General features: G+C 50.2%; 1 protein-coding gene and 1 long non-coding RNA gene across 2 annotated transcripts in view; one reads left to right on the top strand and one right to left on the bottom strand.

Annotated features, from left to right (window-relative positions):
• Positions 1-892: 892 nt before the first annotated feature.
• LOC138686321 (uncharacterized) lies at positions 893-2,480 on the bottom strand. The gene is made up of 2 exons (XR_011325652.1): positions 1,637-2,480; positions 893-1,195 (listed from the first exon to the last, which is right to left on the bottom strand). It is a non-coding gene; the product is annotated as an uncharacterized lncRNA (long non-coding RNA).
• Positions 2,481-8,658: 6,178 nt separating this feature from the next.
• Positions 8,659-20,431, top strand: part of SBNO2 (strawberry notch homolog 2) — a 67,636-nt gene continuing 55,863 nt past the window's right edge. The window contains exon 1 of the mRNA XM_069790609.1: positions 8,659-8,950. The gene's annotated coding sequence lies outside the window, so the exon portion shown is untranslated. The remainder of the gene's footprint in view (positions 8,951-20,431) is intronic.

The raw sequence follows: 20,431 nt of genomic DNA on the forward strand, positions 1-20,431 counted from the left end.
GCGCTGTGATAGACCGCGGGAGCTGCCCGTCACCGGCAGGGGCGGCGCTGACGGCGGCGGCGGCGGGGCGGCGGAGGGCAAAGGGCAAAGGGCGGAGGGGAAGCGGGTGCCATGGCGACGGGGCGCGGGGCCTGCCCTGCCGGGGCCTGCCGGGCCGCGGAGCCCTACCCTGCCGGCAGCCAGCCCCGCTGCCGCCGTCCTCGCAGGCTGCCCGCGCTCGGGCTGCCCTGCAGCAGCTGCGAAGTTGGGGGTGAAGCCGGGGCCTCCCCGCTCTCCCCCTGCGCCGGTTCCCCGGGCCCGCCGAGCTCAGCGCAGCTCCTGGTGTGTCCCAGACGGCTCTGCCCAGGGCAGCCGTGCCGGTCCAGGCCGGGCTGGGTGGTTCCTGCTGCCGGGTGTCTTCCCTGCCAGGTACGGCCCTTCTGGCGGGCCCCACAGACCCGTGGGTGTGGAGCAGGGCCAAGAAGCTGCTGCTTCACTGCCCACCTTTGAGGAACAGCCCGTAATTCGGCACCGCCCGTTTTTAAGCAGGGCACAAAGGCCCTTGAGACAAACCGCGTCTTTCTCGGGAACCTCTTCTGCTGCCAGCGCTTTGTGTGAAATTTAACGTGCGTTAAACCTCTGCAGCGCTAGGCAGGGAATTCTGTTATGACAGCTCTCCTGAGGCAAGGACACGCTTTCCCTCCTCGACAGCTGCTGGCCTGTCCCACCATCGCTGCCCACTCAGGTCCCTTTTCCCCCGTCCTTCCCTCATTAGACCATGCTTCACTGGCTTCTCCCCCCCCACCATTGAAGGCTCCCAATGCGTCCAGCACACTTGGGTATTTTGGTGAGGACATTCAATCCCAAAGCGTGTTTTCGTGCTCCAGGATAATAATAAATAATGGATGGTAAATAAAACAGAACAGGGTTTTTATCTGTAACCCTCAGAGGCGATACAGGCACCGGGGAAGCTGCAAAGGCCTCTGAACTGAAGCCAGCGCTGGGCTGGGCGGCGGCATCTGTTTTCTCTCTGTTGTGCGATGTCAACACGGGCACTGAAGACTTCTGTTTCTGATAAAAAACGCGGCTGGGGAAGGGTTTCCATTGAGTCAAGCATGGCAAGCAGCATTTGTGCTCCTACCGATCCTCAAACCCGAAGGCAATCCTTACCGCTCATCTTCATCAGCACAACAGCCTCCTCCGGCTGCGGGCTCGGCTGTTGGGGAAAGGCCACACTGTGATCCCAAAACCCCAGCTGATACCAGGTGCATCCTGACCCTTCCCCGCCTGGAGAACAGCTGGGGACATTGCTCTGGCTGCAGGAGGTGCCTTTACTGGGGAATTTACCAACATTGCTTGTGTTTTTCACTCACTCAAGTACACTCCCGCCCTCCTTGCCCTTTTCTCATCTCACGACGATTCATTTGCCTTTTGCTGCTTGTCAGCAGCAGCACCCAAGGATCACCCCAGGCCCCAGGAGGCACATGGTGCGTGTCAAAGATAATCCTGCCCAAACAGCTTATCTCCCCAGCAGGCAGGAAAGGCAGCAGACAGGCAGGGACGCTCGTCATAGCACAGCCAGGCCTGGAAACACAGGGCTAAAACGCACTGCCAGGAGCCCTCCGGTCCCCCCGAGACAGCCTCCAGCACGGCTCACCTCTGGCACGCAGTCATCCAGCCTTTAGAAAGCTTCCCACCCGAGCACAGCCTGCATTAGTGCTGAACTGCATCTCCTGAGGGAGATTTTTTCCTGATACGCAACGCAAATCTTCTCGGTGCCATAGATCCTGCATTTCCACAAGTTTCTCACCCTCTCTGCCAGTGCTCAAGGCCGTACCTTGTCCAGTCCGGCATCTCTGGCTCCGTACTCACTCACTCGCCTTGGAAAGCTGCTCCTGCGGCTCTCCCAGCCCACGTCAGCGGTCCCATGCATCCAGCAGTGCGTGTTTAAGGGCAATTAAAGGCAGGGATTCCTTAAAACGCCCTGTGAGCCAGACAGTCTGCTGAAATCTGTGTAAAACTTGTTCTTTCCCCCTTGTATTTCTACAGGAAAGTTCACACCTGGGAGAAATGGGGAGTTGGGACCTTCCCTCTCCAGGCAGGGTGGCTGGTGGGTTTGCACAGACACGCCCCCCACCAGCCCCAGGGGCAGCTCTGCAGCAGCCCCGAGGGCAGTGAGGGAAGCAAGCAGCTGCCTGGGCTTGTTTGGTTTTTTTTAGAGGCTCTGTTATTTGTTTGACACAGTTTCCAGCTGTTGCCGTTTGCTTTTGGTCAGTGTGTTACAAAAAGAGAAGAAAACATTGGAGAAAACATCCCTGACAGTTCCCTTTCTGTGAGTTGCAATTTACTTTATTTTGAATTTTGCATTAAAGGATCATCATGGTTGAACCCCAGCCAGCAACTAGGCACCACACAGCTGCTCGCTCCTCCTGTGCCAGTGGGATGGAGAGAATTGGGAAAAAAAAAAAAGTAGTAAAATTTGTGGGTTGAGATAAGGATGGTTTAATAACTAAAGCAAAATAAAATATAATAATAATAAAATATAATAACTGTAATGAAAAGGAATATAGCAAAAAAAAAGGAAAAAATAAAACCCAAGACAAGTGATGCACAATGCAGTTGCTCACCACCTGCTGACTGATGCCTGAGCAGCGATCGGCCCCTCCTGGCCAACTCCCCCCAGTTTATATACTAAGCACGACATCCTGTGGCACAGAATATCCCTCCGGCTGGTTCAGGTCAGCTGTCCTGGCCACGCTCTGTCCCAGCTCCTTGTTCACCTGCTTGCTGGCAGAGCAGGGGAAACTGAAAAATCCTTAACTCTGGATAAGTGCTGCTTAGCAACAACTAAAAACATCAGTGTGTTATCAACATTAGTCTCACACTAAATCCAAAACACACTGTACCAGCTACTAAGAAGAAAATTAACTCTATCCCAGCCAAAACCAGGACAGTGATGTTTTAAGCCCTTCTCCTGGAAGGGATGTGGTTACATACGAACCTCTACCTTCATTAAGAAACAGCCTGCTAGCCCCTGTGGCCATGCGCCAGAGCTTGGAGAAGGCTGGGGAGGAAGAAGAGGAAAAAAAAAAAAATAAGAGAGGGCAATGAAGTAAATCCCCAGTGCAGTAGTTTTGGAGAGGTCCATGGTTTCCTTGAGCCCCTCTCCGGTTCCAGGCAGCGGGAGGACTTCCACCTCCTCCTTGCCCTGAGCGAGGGGACACCCAGCACTGGGCGGGTGACACCCGGGAAGCCAGCGGGGGGGTCAGATGAGGCCAAACAGCTGCGAGGGTGTCCTCCAAAATAGCAGCCCAGCGGCCAGCTCCACCGCCCCAGTCAGAAACCCCAGCACGTCCCAAGGGGGACGGGCCGTTCTCAGCCTGGGTGCTGGTGCGGCCGCCTGCCCCGGACAGCCTTGGCAACGGCAGAGGTGCTTCTCCCGTGGGGATTCTCCACTGTCTAATAAGGTTTGGGCCTCACACCACTGCTCCCCCCCTGCATAGGGCCATTAGAAGGGTCTCCCAAGAGGAAGGTTTTCACCAGACACATTGGAGCACGCTGCAGCCTCCTCCCCAGCCCAGCCAGCACGAGGGCACGTGCCGTGCCAAACTGCTGGGGTGAGGGTTTGCATTACGACAGCCAGCTCCAGCGTAGGTAGAGGCTGCCGGCACAGCCCGTGCCATGCCAGCTCCTGCCAGGGAACAGCTGGTCGCAGGTGCCGGCACACTTGGTTCATGCATTTACCAGCCACACACCTGCTTCCAAACACGCAGAGGAACCAAGATGTTTGCAGCTGCAGCTTCCTCCCAGGCCCCACTGCGCTAGAGGTTAAAAAACCCTTTAGCAAAGGGATTGAGCCAGGCTCGGCTGGGAATCACACACAGGGTGCCAGCTCCAAGAGCTGAGCGGATATTTTGAGGCAGTAAAGGACAAATCCATGAGTTCTGCCTTTCCACGAGAGCTGCTGGCACCACATGGGATCACAAAGCACAGGCAGGAGTGGCCCGAGCCCATTTTCAGGGGCCTGAGTGGTGTCACAGCACATCCCTCCACCCCGGGATCACCAAAGGCTCAGCAGGTCCCCAGGGACGGGGGGTCAGAGCACAGCGATGCTCTGGGTCTCACCCCAGCTCCGTTGCTGGTTTGTTTGGGGTGTCCCAGCCCCGTAACTGCAGGAGGAGCTAGGGGAGGCTCCAAGGGCTGCTGAGCATCTCCAGAGCGCAGAAGAGGGGGTGCACGGGAGCAGACTGCCCCGCTGAGGCCCCCCAGGCTCCTGCCAGCGCTGCATTTCCCTCCTGCTCCCTCGCAGGCTTTTCTCATGATAGCGCCTGGCCACATGTGATTTACTTCAATCTCAGCACCGAGTCCAGAGTGCTGGAAAGCAATCCCCCAAATTCTGGTAAGTGCCGTGCTTCCCCTTCCCAAGAGGGACGGGTTCCCAGCAGCAGGAGGGCAGGATTGATTGGAAACGGTCTACTGCAGAGAAACCCAGGTGGGAGGCAGCTCCCATCGCTTCGGCTGCAGCTCCGTATCTGTGTTGCGTCAGCCGCACTCTGCTCCCTGCCAGTCCTGCTGCCTGCCCCGCTGGGGTGGCAGGAAAACAGGCTCCCCCAGAGGCAAAATCCCACCTGACCCTTCAGGAATGGGCAGCTGGTGTGTGGGGCAAGCCAGGGTCTCACTGCAGGGCTGCCCCCAGCACACATGGGGCGTCCCCAGATGCCCCAGCACTGTGCCCCATCAGGGGCTGGTGGCTGCACCAGCATCTTCACCTCCAACTGGGAGGTCAGCCTGCCCAGGAGCCAAGGGGAATCAGGCTGAGACCTACAACGCTCATCGCATGCAGGCCGCTGCATGGTGCGCAGCCACTGCTGTCCCCTCATCCCCTCCACCGGACAGGGCAAAGCCCAGAGCCCTCGGCCACAGCCCCACTTCCCAGCCTGGGGGAGAAGGAAGGGTCTGCCCAAACACAAGATGGTTTTGCAGGACTCTCCCACCCCGGGGTGGTCCCTGCCAGGCCCAGTCCCTGCCTCCCTGCATGGGTCCAGCCCCACAACCAGCACAGATGGGACCCTGGCACTGGGGCTGCTGGTCTGTCCCCATGCCCACCTCTTCCCGAAGCTGCGGCGAGGCATGAGACCAGCTGGGTGCAGGGCTCCTCTCTCCTCACCCCGGCGGAAAGTCAGGGGATTTCCAGGCTGTGGGAAAAAACAGGAACCGGCTGTGTGCAACAGCAGCCAGGCTCACCCAGACACTGCCAGAGCTGCTCCACAGCGTGCACAAGAACAAAGTCTGCAAGATTAGGGCCCTAAAAGTCCCATTTTTGACCCTGTTTCCCTGGGACTGGGTGCCCCCAGGGACCCAGCTGCCCAGGAAGGGCTTTTTCTGGAGAAGCTAGACCCTTTCCCAGGGACATCCCTCCCTCGCAAGGGCCAAAGCATCAGCACACAGCTCAGCCATGTCCCTGGCACATCATGTTCCTCTCCCCTCCTCACATCCCAGCAGCACAGGCAGAGGGCAGCCACAGTGCCCCCAGTCCCACCACCCCAGACCAGCCCCACTTCTACTTCATCCCCTCCTCAGGGGTTTCTTCTCCAGCCCATCACAGCTCTGCCCAGCAGGGAGGTGCAGGGCAGACAGAGCCACCATGGAAGTGACACCCCACACAGGGGGGTGCCAGGGAAGGCAGAGCATCCCTGCCTGCTCCCCAGCTCTGGGGGCTGCAGGTGAAGGCAACCAAACCACAGCTCATTGCTGCCTGCGGCAGGGGCTATGCTGCAGGCTCGTGGCTTTGAGTGTTTGGGAGACACCTATCTTGTGTCACAGCAGCAAGAGGTTCAACAAAAAAAACTCACACTGGGGTCCCCTCCAAGATGCTGCCTCCTCCTTATGCTGCTGGAACAGCAGCATCATGCTCAGGAGAAGACATTCCCCATCAGCACCCACCCCACCACCTGCTTTTCCCCCAAACTAAGCCTCCCCATCCCTACACTTATCCTACCAGAGCCCCAGTACAGCCCTCCCCTCCCTTATTAAGATGTGGCAATTAGGGCAGAGGCTTTATCTGCACCCCTGCCCAGGGAGCCATGCTGTTGCAGAAGGAGAGGGAGGGCTGCAGGGTGGGTTGGGGCATGCCCAGGAGCAGGCAAGGCACCAGCTGCCTTTGGAGCAGCTCCCTGAAACCATCTCATGGTGCAGCACCAGCTGCCTGCAGCCAGAGCGTGGGGGGCACTGGTGGTTCTGTGGGGCACGGGCATCCCATGCATCTGAAGTGTGGCAGCACCTCGCAGGCTGTGCCCCTCCATGGGGGGAGCACACCGGGGCAGAGCCTGCACCTCAGGGCTGCTGGCTTGGCAGGGCTTCCTCAGTGGTGGCCCCCAGGGACCGTGGGCTGGGGAGCAGGGCCAGCGGGTTCATGTCTAAAATGGGAACCAGGCTAAAATGGGACGGGGAGGGGGAGGTGGCGATTGCAGTAAGTGAAATAAGTAGTTGTGGTACCAGCTGCAGAGGTGTTGGTGGTTAAGGGAGGAGACTGGTTCATTGCTGAATGGATCAGTATGTGTTCTTCCAGCGTATCTACTTATTCATATTTGTATTGTGCTAAATAAATAGCTCTAGGGGATTTTAGACCCTTGAAATGCGTGGCTCCCTAGACTCCAGCAATTGCTCTCAGATAAGATGGCCGGTAGCCTGGAGGGGACGAGGACAGCCCTGCCTGGCCTGCAGGGATGCTGTTCACACCTCCAGTGTGCCCAGGGCTGCAGCTGCTGTGTGGGGCAAGAGTCAGAGCAGGGTGATTTATTACAGGGACGTGATTTAACAGAGCCAGAGCCTTTGGTGTTAAGCCCTGGAGAAAGGATATTTCAGGAAGTACGACACAATTGCTTTGATTAATTAATGTGTGCAAATGAATGAAGTCCTCTGAGAGCAGCGCTCAATGATGGGATTAAAAGCCCAAACGTGACAAACTGAGCAGGAGAAAGGGAACCTTCCCCTCGGGGTTGGGGAGGGGATGTCACCAGAGGCAGCACTGCCCTTCCCCAGGGCAGAGCCTGTGGGGTGGGGGTCTGGGTTTGGGGTGCTCTGGCCATGCCATACATGTCATGGCCGTTGGGAGAGGGGGATCTGCGTTTCCTGGCTGATTTAGGGGGCTGGGGTTCGGGTTCGGGTTCAGGTTCAGGCACGTTGTCTGCTAATGGCAGCAGGTTGTGGGAGGGAGCCTGAAGTTTTGCTGCTGTTGGCTCTAAAGCTCCCCGAGATGAGGTGATCAGCTCCTGGAAGAGGGAATGGGACCAGCCAATCGTGCCTGTGTCCAACCAAGCACATGCACAAGACTCCCTGGCAGCGCTGAGCGGGAGGCGGGCTGCCTTCCTCCAGAGCTGCTGTGAGAAACCCCAAACTTTTTGTTCTCACTGTCTCCTTTGAAGACAGCTCCTTTGATGGGTGCAACGCTGTCTCAGCTGGTAGCCAGCCACTGGGCAGGCTCGTGCTGCTGGGGTTCCCATGCAAACCCCGGCAAAGCCAGGGTCCCTGACCCCTTGAACCCCTTCAGAGGGTCCCGTGGTGACTGCTCCGGTGGCAACGGGGTTCGGATCCACCCAGCTCCCAAAAAGGGTCTTTTCTTCCCCCTGGCCTCATTAGATGAGGACTCCTACATGTCCCTAAATCCGGGCTGCCCACACCATGCCAGCCTGCGCCTCGCTGTGAGTGCAGAGCCTGGGGTGTTTCCCGTTACCCAGCTGGGTTCCCCGTTATCAATGGGATCGTCCCCATACTGGAACCCAGAGTCTGGAGGTTAAACCGGAGTGCCAAGCCCGTGTGCCAGCAAAGCTTCTCGATGCGCCAGAGCAGTGAGTTCGCCCCGTCCCTGCTCCAGCCATGGTGTCACAGACCTCCCCGGTCAAGGTCCCCCCTTCCCTCCCGCCGGTGCCTTTGGCAAGAGCCTGATGTTTCAAAAGGCCGAGCAGATAGCGGCGGTTCTGGTCTGCCGGCGCTTTCCTTCTCGGGGATAAATCACACGCGAGGTATTCTCCTGCCACTGCTGTGTTAGAGATGCCAATGTAAAAATAGACCTGTCTGGCAGGCTTTTTTATATGACCCCATCAGGATTTTTGTTTTTATCCTGGGACTTAAAAGGGGCAGAGATCCAACATAAGCAATGGGAAATTAAAATTAAAAATTACAAGAATGGGTGGGAGGGAGAAGGAAGCAAGGAGCAGGGGGTGATTTGCCAGAACAGTTTATTTTTCAGCTCCGTGATTCAGCACTTCGTCCGACCTGCAGTAATTCCTAGAGTGTGGCTCTTGTGGGGTGGCGGCGAGCTGGCATTCCCTGGGAGCTGGTCGGGATTTAAGTGTTTCCCTTTTCAGCTCTCCCGCTTCCTCTGCGGGCAGGGAGCTGCTGCCCCTGTCCTGCAGGTAAGAACGGGCAGGAATTTCCTTTCCTTTGGCGAGGAAAACGACTCGCCCAGTGCCCGCTCGGTCTGCGGGCAGGCGTGAGTGGCCCGGCCCCCTCCGAGACTCCGGTTTTCCTCCTGGAATCGACGGCTCCAGCCGGGAGGCCCCTGTCGCAGCAAAGGGCCTGCGGGGCTGGGCTGGGCCTACCGAGACCCACCCCGTCGCCGGGCCGGCTCCCCGCCGCCGCCAGCAGAGCGACGTGCGGGGCAGGAGAACGCTCGGTAGGGCGGGATGGCGGCTCAGGCGCTGTCCGTGGGGATAAGCGGCGGGGGACCGGGCCCCGAAGCCCCTTCCCCGGCCGGGGGGACCGGGCCCTTCCTTACGTGCTTCCCCCCGGCCGGGGCCCGGCCCCGCTTCCGCCACCCGGTCCCGCTTCCGCCAACCCGGCCCCGCCCACTTCCGCCGGAAAGTCCTTGCCGCCCAAGATGGCGACCGCAGTGAATAACGACAGCGGAGAGAGGCCGTAGCCGCCGGGCGGGAGCCTGAGTCTCCCCCCCCCGCCCCGCCCCGGGACACAGGTAAGGGCCGCCCGCGTTCCGCTTTCCCCTCGTTGCGGGCCGGCTCTCCCCGGAGGCTGGGTCGCGGGGCCTGCCCCGGGGCCGGCGGGGCTGAGGGCTCGGTCTCCCCGGGCCGCCACCGGCCGCACCCCGGCCCGGTCCCTTCAGCGGGCGGAGATCCCCGGGGCCCGCTCCGTGCGGCCGGGCCAGGCTGAAGGGTCCTGGGGTGGTGGGGACCGCGGCTCCCCCCGGGCTGCTCCGGGGGTGCTTGGCCCGCTCCTGCCCCGCGGGGAGAGAGGGAACGTGCCGCCGCTTCTCCCGGTGCCGGTTCCCGAGGAAGGGTCGGTCTCTTGGCTCAGGCCTGATCCTGGAAAGGGAACCGCCGCCCGAGTAGCCGCCGAGGTGGCAAAAGCCATCGTGCTCGCGTTTTTCCCGCACTCCTGCTGCCTTTTAACCGGGTATTGTGAAAATAGAAACGGGTGTCGGGGCAAGGCCTTGCTTGCCAAGTTTGCCTGTTGTGGTGTAGCTCTTAATGGCCCAATTAAGAGCCTCTGAAAAATAGAGCTGATGCTAACAGGCTCTTAACTCTAGTGCTGTTAGCGGTCACCGGCGTACTCAGTTCTTAACATAATTAAATACTAACGCAAGTCTTCAGAAAGAGCTCCCTTCTCCAAAGTAACCATAAATATCAGCATAAGAACTGTGACTTCAAGTTAGCATGCTCTCTTTACAATTAAGATGCTCTTTTGAAGGGCAAGTTCTGCGGGTTCAGTGCCTGTAAGGGTTTTTTCTGGCCTGTGCGCTATTACTGTTGTAAATTTAGTGGGCAGAAAGATACCGGCCATACCTGTGCGGTTGTCTTCTGTGGATTATCTACATGTCATCTGAAACGCTGAGCTCGCTCTGACCTGTGTGGGTATGTCTGAACTGAGAGCAGCTGGTGATGGGAACGCCTCTAAGTGGAAAATTATGTGCTGATACTTTTGCTTTTAGTTCAGGGAACATTGCGCATCCCATAAAGCAGTAAAGATTTTTTGCAGAGTTCATTAGGTAAGATGCCAGCTGGAGGCTTTGGAAGCCTGAATTTTGTTCTTATCTCTGCCGCTTGCTCTTTTTTTGACAGAGGTCTATTTGCTTGATGTTTACCCCCTCATTTTCCTAAAATAAGCCTATACTTGTAGCTGCAAAACTGAATGAAGTCTCATTCAAACACCAGCGTGAGTATTCCTTAAAGGAAGAATGCTTGAATTGCCTAAAGTACGTTTTCAATTGTTGCCAAAGCAGCAGCCTAAAAACATCTGAAATCATGGTGCTTAGCACTGGTGTAGTGCAAAGCTGGCATTATCCTGGAGTGCCTGAAATCACTGCATTCTGCCTGCCAGCTTGCCCAGTATCAGATGATGAAGTTAACAGAACTGTGATGGGCATTAGAGGGTCTTTGTCTAATTAAACAGTGGCATTTTTTATCTGGGGCTGTTTCATGTAGTAGCCAGGATGGCTGACCAAAGCTGAAAAAGAAAGATATGCTTCCCCCACCTGCTTCCTTCAATAGTGTTTTGCCTGTTCTTGGAATCATACTCATGCTTTTGCTGGGCTTTGAGGCCAGCTGAAAGAGAAGATATTTTTTCTTTATAAAGGAAAATGTAACGGTAAACCCACAGAACTTGACAGGACATGGCACGGCCAGTGCATTTTGCAACTTTTTTTTTTCTTTAGATCTCAAGTCTGATTCTTTAAAAAGTGTTCTGAAAGATTTTGCTGAGTCCCATGTGTGGATTTTTCTCATGTATGAACTCGTACCTTTTAAAAAAAAACCTAGAAATTCTTAATGTTTTGCTAAATGCCATTTCCCCCCATACTTTACCTTTTTCAGAATCTTGCATCCTCATCCTCGAATAGACTTCTCCTGGAAAACCATTTGTCCTTCCCTTTAGCTGCCTGGTTGCTTGCTGTTGAGTGTTGATGTTTTGTTTTGTGCTTGCTGAGCTCTCCACGTAGTGGATCCCCCCATTAATCCCTGCTGACTTTGGAACAAAAACAGCAGGACCAAGCGTCATGTTTCGTCATGTGCCAGACATGGGACAGGCTGTGTCTGCCAGACTGGACGTTCATTGAAAAACTACAGCTACTTCATCGCGTTTATTTTTTTTAATACTAAAGTATACATGGACAGGAATATTTTTTAATTTTTTTCTTTAAAATAGTGGACATGTGGTGTGTTTGAGGGTTGTGTTTACTGACTGAATAGGCCTTTTCAGTGGTTAAGTTATAGATCCCTGAAATGGAGGGTCTATAATAAAAATGCTGACACAGGTTTAAAGCTTTTTGAATAGCGACACTGTAATAAAGAACTAACTGTGTAGTCACTGAATACTGCGCTGTGATTTTTGATTGTGAGAGTCTAGATCTCTCAGGAAAGCCTTCTAGGCTTAATTAGGAGTTTTACATTCTCCTGAAACATTTTTTCAGCTTAAAACTTAAAACTCGTCAGTCTTTTTTGGTAACACGATCAAGGTCTGTAAACATATAGCTATGAAAGAGGCAAATACATGCCTCTTTCACAGAGAAAGTATATGTTGAGCACTCCTGAAGGTTGGTGGGTTTGAAAGGGTGTTTGTGTGCTTATGATCAATAGGGAAGCAGGCTTTGATGTCCTGGAGTATTTCTTCCGCTGTGAGTAGCTGCATGTGAAACAGAACGTTGAGACCTGCTCAGCTCCAGTGGAGGGTGTTTCTTCGAACATCTCCTGTGATTGAAACTGGGGGTTGAGCACAGTGTAGAGAATCGGGGACCTGTGTTTTCCTGGCTTCTGACCTTAGCCAGCTAAGTTCTTTGTGCTTTTCTCTTCCCCTTTAATTAAGTAGTGTAATAGTGCATTTCTACCTTGCAGGTGTGCTCCTGAGACTGACTTCATTACCGCTTGTATTGGGCTTGTGTTACAGCTCTGTCCAGGTGTGCTTCACTGCTGCCAGACCTTGGCTGTGCTGAGTGCAGTGGCTGCTGTGTTAGCTGGCAGCCAGCACCCATCATACTCTTGCCATGGTTTGTTTTATTCCAGGACCATATTAGTGACAGGTGTGAGAAGGGGAGCGGCCCCAATGATCCCAGGTGCCTTGCTTGGGGTCTGCCCTGCTGGTGGTGGGGTTGTTCAAGCCCCTGCTTTTGAGAGCCATTTTGTGCATTTGCTGTCTGAGCTGCTGGACTACTTCAGCCTGAGCTCTGCCTTACGGGGCTTGCGTGTTTACGCTTTGGAAATTTCAGTGCACGGTTGTGTGAGGGTGATGCTGTATAGATCTACACAAAAATGTGCTGAGTGTTTCTTGGCAGAAGCGTGTGTAGTGTATGGGGAGGCATTTTTGCTCTGTCCAGAAATAGTCATATCTGTTCTTACAGGTGGAAGAGCAGGGACAGATGGAATCTGTCACTGCCCTGCAAGCAAGCTTTACTTCGAGCCTGTCTGGGTCCCTCTTGGACCAATATTTTGTTGCTAAGAGAAGAACATCTGAATCTGGAGACAGACTGTTAGAGTGAGAGCAGCCTGTGAGCGGAGGGAGCAGCTGTCTGCTTTACAGCCGCTTCATTGTGAGGAGGTAATGCGAAACTTGGAACGGTGAGGTGAGGACCTGACAGCTCTGCTGGTGGAGAAACTGAGAGTCCAGGGAAGCAGGAGAGAGAATGTTCTGGAGTCATTGTGAGCTGAATGAATGAAAAGTGAGGTCAGCATTGCAGGTAGCATCAGCAATTAACTTCAATTGTGCAGCCTTGAAACAAAAGTATCTGTGGAAGATTTAAGACAATTTATGTCAGTGGATAGATTAACAAACGTTTCTGTTGTTCCTAAAGCTGCTGTGCCACTTAATTGCCTAATATTAATCCTTGGAAATTTAGGGAATGGCACATTGGGGCAGATGCTAGCAACAAGACTCCAGATTAAGCTTTTTCCCTCTCATTATTTAGCCTTGCATTTCTGTGCAAGAATTAAGGCCACTGTGACTCTCACAAGTATCCAGACAGCACCAAGGAGTGTCCCAGTGACAGGCAGCGTGATTCTGGGTGCAGCACAGGCCTTGGTTGGTGCAAAGGTGCTTTATGCCAGTGTTGATCCCCCTCATGATGGGGAGAAGAATGACCCTGTTGGTGTTTGGGAGGGGTGGGAGGCTGATGGGGAGGTGAGCCTCCTTTTCCTACTAGCTGTGCTTTGGGGCCTGTGCTTGTTACTGTGTGATGAGGTGGCAGTCACTGTCTGTGCAGTCCGTCTCCATATGTGGATGCACTTGGCCGTGCTGTATGGCTTTTCCTTGCTAATGGTATGGCTGTTTCCATGGCAGACCTGCATAATATAAGTATGGCCACTGTGCTCTTTTCCCAGTAAATCAGATTTTGCCCTGACTTTGTCAACTGCAGTTCCTTGTTCTGTTCCTTGTTCTTGCCTCTTTCTCTTACAGTCCTTGCAACCTGACCTGTCTCAGAGTGTGTTGTTTTTCAACTTCTGTTTTTCCTGGCACTTAAATTAATTAAGTCTGTTATGTGCTAATTTAAACCTGACTGACTTACTTTAATTCTACCTGTGTGGGACAGTTAGTATTTTCTTGTAAAGTGGACTTTTCCCTCCAAAAAGCTGTTTTTGATTATTTCTCCCCCCCCCGCCCCGTATGGTCTAAGCTTCAAATGAGGAGGAGCTAGCACTGCTTGAAGGGTAAAGCCCGCCCTTTTCGTTCTTTTGCCTGCCCCACCATATATCTTGCAGAGATCTGGCAAGAAGCTTTGGAATTATCTCAATTCTTCTTTCCTTTATTTACAGACTATCTAATTCCAGCAGTTAATCTGTCAAATAAATTGTTTCACACTGCAATTCTGTATTGAGTTGCATAGCCCAGGTAAGTAGCAAGGTTTGCCTTGTTTCCTTCTCAGTGTTTCTCATGAGCCTGGCAATGCTATGCCTACATGCTTATAGCTCTAAGTCTGTACAGAACAAATCCTCCCAAGTGCATTCTTCCTTGCTGAAAGTGTTCAGGAGATCAAGGTGGCTTAAAGTGCTTGGGTTAGGATGCCCTAAAGTGATTCTGCTTTCATCACAGGTAAGAAGTATCTTTTAGATTGATGTTATCCTGTGTGTTTGTAATGGACTGAGTCGTATTCCTCATCTGCCTAAGGTTAGATTTTTCTCCTTTCTTTTCTGTAACTTTCTGATATTACTTTGACGTTCTGTGCATCGGGCTCACTTTTTTTCTTGCTTTCTAATTTGCAAGGTTGGAGACATATTCTTCCTTTCTATGTTTTCATTGAGGTAAATGCATGCAATCGGTATAAGTCTGTCCTCTAGGATAGGTCCTGGTAAGGAACAAACATTGCATTCTTTGGCTTTCAAATATAAATTCACTAGTCTTTTGCTTAAGAATAGTAGAGAGCTGGAGTGAGTCACCCACATTATTTTCTGTTTCTGCATTAACTTCTGCCTTCTTTGTGAATCAACTTGAAATTCCTTTTCCAACAGTGTTTCAGATACTTAAGCAGTACTGTATTTAACGTAGCTCTGCAAAGAACTGGATTTACCTCATTAAAAAGAGTTAAGTTGCAAATAGTGGAGAGAATGGAAAAATGGTATTTCCATTCGTATTTTGACTTACCTGCAGGGAAAAGATCTGATACTTCTGTTTGTGTTGAACTTCTGTACTCGGATACTATCTTTTGTCTGCTAGTCCCTAGTCTAAATGTGATGGAGCCTCATGGTAGCTCTGCAAAGAGACCATGACTATATCTGAAGGGTAGATCCTAGCTTCTCTCCCCTGGTTTTCTTGTTTCTTGGAGTGAGTTGCTGCCAATGGCAGCGATGGGGGCTCTGATTCGAAGCCTTCCTTTCTCATCCTTCAAGGCAAAAATGCTCTTTGGTCTAAACTGTCCAAAAATATGGCAAAGAGAAACATTAAAGAGGAACTTGAAGCTAGCTTGGCGCTTGAGACATAAAAATGGCTTTTGAGAGTTCCGTAGTGTTAAGTTCCCATTTCTTTGGGCAGTTATATACTAATTGTATTCTGAAGAATTCCTTCCAGCTGCAGCTCCTGTGGGTGCCCATGTCGATGGTTCACCAGTGGCAGCGCGTTGGTGGAAGGAGTGGATGGAGTGGGGTAGGGGCATGAGGTTTGGGGCTCCCTTTCTGCTCCATGTGTGTGGGTGGGCAGGTGGGAGGAGAATTAATCTGCAAGCGGGAGAAGGAACTAGATCAAATTTCTGAGGTCTTTTTGTCATTATCGAGTGCCTGGTAATTCACGATCAGCAGGTTTAGCTCTCACTGTTCCTTGCATACCTGTGGTTTCCTAGCTATCTTTCTTTAATGGAGACAATTTAAAATAACGCGAACAAAGACTGAAACAGAACAGGAGGAAGTGCTTGCATTTACTGGTGTACAATGGGTTGTTTTCACCTCTCTTGATTGCAGATAACCATGAACTGAGCCCTTACCCACAGCTCTGTCGATCCTGATGATTGCAGAGGAGTTCATTATGTTTTTAAAATTGGAAATTGTCTGCTGCAGTGCTGGTCCCACAAATTCCTAAAAAGCTCAAGCTGTTAAAAATATAAATTTGTGCTCTGTAACCTCTAGGCACAATGAATTCCACAGGAATTCTGGACTGAAGCGGCCCCTTACTGCCTGGGCTGAATAGCAAACCTTTAAGCAAACTGTTACTAATATTGAAACTGTTCCTATAGCTTAATCAGAAGAAATCGTGATATAATCAAATTGCTCACGGGGCTTTATCACGCTATGCAGGGAACCAGTTTCATTATTAAACATAGTCTGCTCAGCCGTAAAGGAGCAAGTCCGATGTTTTTTTTTCAGGGTCATGTAATCATTGCTTGAGTGCCATCACTCTGAATCTGGGAGATCACTTTGCTGTTTGTTAGCAGTGCTTCCAGAAGAAAATTACTGACATTCTTGAAGTTAGGCACCTTATCCTTGTGTTGTTGGGGTTCCCTTACTTTCTGTCTCAACTACCACTTGTACCAGGTGCTGGTCTGTAGAGCTGGTGTTCTCCTCTCCCAGCCTTTACCCTTTATGCCTTCTTTAACACAGCTGCTGGTAACGGGAGCTTCCTCTTTGGTGATTCTAGAAAATGTCTCTGCTTGGTTGTAAGCAAGCAGCTTTATAGATTGTGCTTCGAGATAATTTTTTGTAATTATATTGGTTTTGTGGCAAGGAGTGAAAAAAATCCATTCCAGTGATTTTTTTTTTTTTTTTTTGTAAGGTGGATTTATCCTTGCACTGTTTGGGGTGTGTAGTGGTTTTGTTTGTTTTTTGGTGTGGGTTCTGTTTCTTTGGTCATATTGCTCCCTGGATAGTTATCATGGCACTGGAGTGCTTTAACTAATTCTATATGACAAATAGCCCATCTGTAAAATTAGTCTAATTACTTTGCAGTTATATTTTGAAGCATAATCCACTTTGGAAGCTTTTTGAAATTTCTTGTTAGTGTTTGGTACATCTTGGTACTGATGACCACTTCCTGCGCTCACAGGGACATGACGTATGCCACACACCGTCGTTCGTTTCGGTATGAGGTCCTAACATGACTTATGTCATTGAGTTCAAGGTTGCTGTTTTCCATGATTCTGCATTCTTTATTTTTCTAGTGCTATGAAAAATTTGAGTCAATTCTTGAATTTGGTAGTAGCACTCTGCTTGTGGTGTTTTTTTTTTTTTTTTTTTCCCTAAGTAGAAATTTTATAAGTGAATAATCAGCAGACATCCCAAGTCTGGTTGTCAAAGACTAACAGGGCAGGGGAGATTTTTCAAAAGTTTTTTTCATCTGTGACTCATGAAAGAGTTTTAACTCTATGGTTTGAATCTTAGATGGTACTAGAGGTTACTCTCAAACTTTAGAAAAAATGAGTATTAGTCTATGTAACTAGAAGCGTTTTTGACTGTTAAGATCAAAAATTTTTGATTTAACAAATTTTTGATTTAGTTAAGAACTAAATTTTTGTTCACTGTTGGCCTTGGAGTTTCTAATATTTCCAAGTCAAATTAGTTGCTGATAGCACCCTAGTATACATATATAAAAAAAAATAAATCCTGGTAGGCCACTTGCATGCTTCTGTACTAGAAATGATCTTAAGCTAGAGAGCTCTGATTTGCATTAATGGTCGGAACTGTCAGTTTGTTGGAGTATATTTGGTAAGAGAAGTGGAAAAATGCTTAAGAAAAAGTTTGCTGTAACGGTTCACTTGTAAACTGTGGGCCTCTGTGTTTATCAGTTTTTATTGTTACAACAGGATGGGATGTGGAAATGAGAGTGCTTTGGCTTGCAAGGAACTTGCTGATTTTCACGGTTTTCTGTGACAAGTCTGCCTGGAGGATGGTAAGACAAGCGCATACCGAAGGCTGTTTCCACTTCTCCTGTCCCCGTGACGGGTATTGTCCTGCTGTCCCCGGGCTCACATAGATAATCTGAAACTGGCTTTAGTCAGTTTTTTCTTTATTTTTTTCTCAGAATTTGAGTCTGTAAGCCAGACAGCAGCCCTCTTATTAGAGCATGAGCTTATAGTGAGAGCTATTACAAACTCCATGTTAATCATCCCAGGAACCTGATGTAACCGCTGCCTTCCTGCACAGAGAATAGAAGATTCTTTTGCAGTACCGAAGCTTTGGCGGGGTGGAGAAGGTTGGGTTTGGTGACGTCCAGCGTGTGCTCTGCTGCTGTGTCGCTGGTGCTGTTCTCCTGGTTGGCCAAGAAGTGCCTTCAGCATCCTCTGGCATTGAGGCAACGGATGGAAGGGTGCAAGGTGTAGAGTGAATTCTTGATGCCTCTTGCTTCCCTTCCCGCTGTTACTGATGCTTCGATGTATTTTGGGATATACCCCCCACCATAAACCAAGGTGATAGAGTATTCCAGCTTTCTTATTTCCATGTTTGTACTCAAGACTTTTTTAGTGGTTCATTCTGTATAAGTAAATGGTGACAGGGCATGATTGAATTTGTTGGAACTAGCAAGGAGCTCACGTGGGTGGACAGTTCATAGCAGCCTTGGGATGGTTATTAGAGCTGTTGTGTGATATTTGTGCATTAAGGTAATGTTTCTCCAGCAGTGCACTGTTTTGTTTTGGGTTAACTAGAAAATGTTGAGGGGATTCATCCTCTTGGTGTGGCCTAAAGGACAAGACTGGGAGTCCACAACATCTGGGTTTCATCATTAACTGCATTACTGATTTTCTTGGCATCTCCGAACAAAAGATCTCTAGTTTTTGGGTTGCCCATCTATAAGGCTGGACTGCTGTTCACTTTGATCTCTTCGGAGGAATTATGTCATGCAAATTCAATGTGTTGCCTTTTACCATCTGAACATTGCTCAAGCGTAGAAGTTCACAGTTCCTTAAGCAGTTTTCCTTCGTTTTACTAATTGGGTATGATCTATCGTGCACGAATTTTCCTAAGGAACTAATGCTGTTCTAGAGAAAGGCGCTGCTGTGCAGAGAATCTGGCTAGTGAAATCTGGTGTTGTCAAGGCACAAGATAATGTAGAGCAGGCAGGGAGAAATTCTGCTATTGATTTTACCCTTCATAAGTTACTTTGGATGTGTAAGTAAAGCTGTATATTTGCTACAGCTGTTACGGGAATAACTGCTTCTAATTTCCTATCGAAAGCTGTTATAAATAGGGAAAAAAAAGGCAGCAAGACCCCTGAAGTCTCTGGTGAAAAGAACAGATGCAATATGTTAAAGGCACCAGAAGATATTGGTATCTCTAAAGCAGTCAGTGACGTTGACCCTTAGATCAGCAAACCTCACCAGCTCTGTTGAGGAACAGCTGAGCAGTATTTAAAGGTAATCTTTAAAAAAAAAAAAAAAAAAAAAGGACCCTCCCCCCAAAAACCAAAACTATGCCATTTGTAGCTCTGTATAGCATTTGAAGAAAACCTCGTGAAGTTTTTCCTGTTACTTTTGTCTCCTTTACAGCCTTGTACCGCCAATGTCTCTCTTGAGCTGGAAGGCTGGAGGATCTTAGAGTAGGTTGATGGAAGTGGAAAACAAACCTCATTGTAGGTCTCTGCTCCCCACTGCTTCATTTGGGGATTGGGATGTTGTAGCACAGGCTTAATTTATAATCTAGGTCCTCTTGTCAAATACACTAAGACAAGAAGAAAAGCTGTGAATTTTATGATTGGAAGAAGGAATGAAGCAGGGCTATTTTTTAAGCAAACCCTTCAATTTCATCCGTTTTGTGCACTGGAGATAAGTGGAGTCATGATAAAAGTTTGTCTTGGCTGTTATTACTTTCTTCCTTAGATATAACTTAAAATTTCATAGGATCTCTTGTGGACCACCAGTGGCATCAGAGAACAATTTAAAGGAAGAGAAGAAAGCAGCCCTAAAGCCCAGAGAGGAAAGCATCCCCTGGGACGATTATGTAGCTATCATGCTGAAGCAGAGGTTGTTTCATTTCTCGCTGGTGAAGCTTTTTACTGCATCTCTTCACAATGGGCTTGGGGTCAAAGTGTGCATTTATGCATCCCTGTTCCTGAGTTCTGTTGCAATAAATCATGTGGCTTGGGAGGAAGAAGTCCTTGAATATTTTAATGTCTTCGCAGTCTTTTGTATGCAGAGCCACTTGATAGGTGGGAGGTGGATGTTGGGCTGCCTGAGGAAATTAATCTGCAGCCCTTTGTCTTCAGGAGATGTAATGTAAAGCAGGTTTTCCTTAAATAATAGGACTTCAGCATCATCTCTTAATTCGTGCATGAGTGGGGCCAGAGCACCCGCTAGTAACGCTGCTGCTTCTGCAGCCCTGCTGGTGAGCTGACTTTTGTCAAGGAAAGCTGTGATTAAGCAGCTTCTAATGAGGCTTCAAGACTACAAGTGGTCGACAGGCTGCATTTGGGGAACTCTGGTGCTAATGTTTGGCTAATAAATCAAGAGGCCTGAGGCCAGTATAACAATATTAATTAGGATGCTGGGGTGCTAGCTAAGTGTTTTTAGCTATTTTTTGCTCCTGGGCTTATGGACTATAAAGCCTGAGTGTGGATTTTATGGTGTAGTAAAAAGAAACCCTGTGCTTGTAAAAGAATGAGACTGCAGTAAATCTCTGGTGAAATAAAGCCAGTGAAAAGGATCTAGGTGATCCCAGGCCTTTGTGAAGAGTATTTATTCTGTTAGCGATTAATTAAAATGGTCTGAGATTTTTGTAGCTTAATGATCTTTTCAGGTAGCCTGGTGTTACTTCTGCTGGTGTATAAACTTTATTCTCTGGAGGTGATGTTTCATTGTGCTTTCCTAGGGAAAGAGCTTGCACCTAAAGGTGTCTTGGTCACTTAGTTTCTTTCTTTCTTCCCCCCCCCCCCCCCCCCTCCCCTTTTTGGTGTTTTACAATTTGTCAGGCTGTGGGAAGAGGCAAAGATTGGATTGGCAAACTCTGCAGTCTGTTTAAAGCCACTGCTGGCTAGTCTGCTCCTGGGGAAGTTGCCTTCTGCTCTGCAGCCCCACCCCGATGAGCCACAGCTTTCATCCAGC

This window comes from Haliaeetus albicilla, chromosome 8 (assembly GCF_947461875.1).
Source record: "Haliaeetus albicilla chromosome 8, bHalAlb1.1, whole genome shotgun sequence".
In the NCBI taxonomy this organism is placed as follows: Eukaryota; Metazoa; Chordata; class Aves; order Accipitriformes; family Accipitridae; genus Haliaeetus; species Haliaeetus albicilla.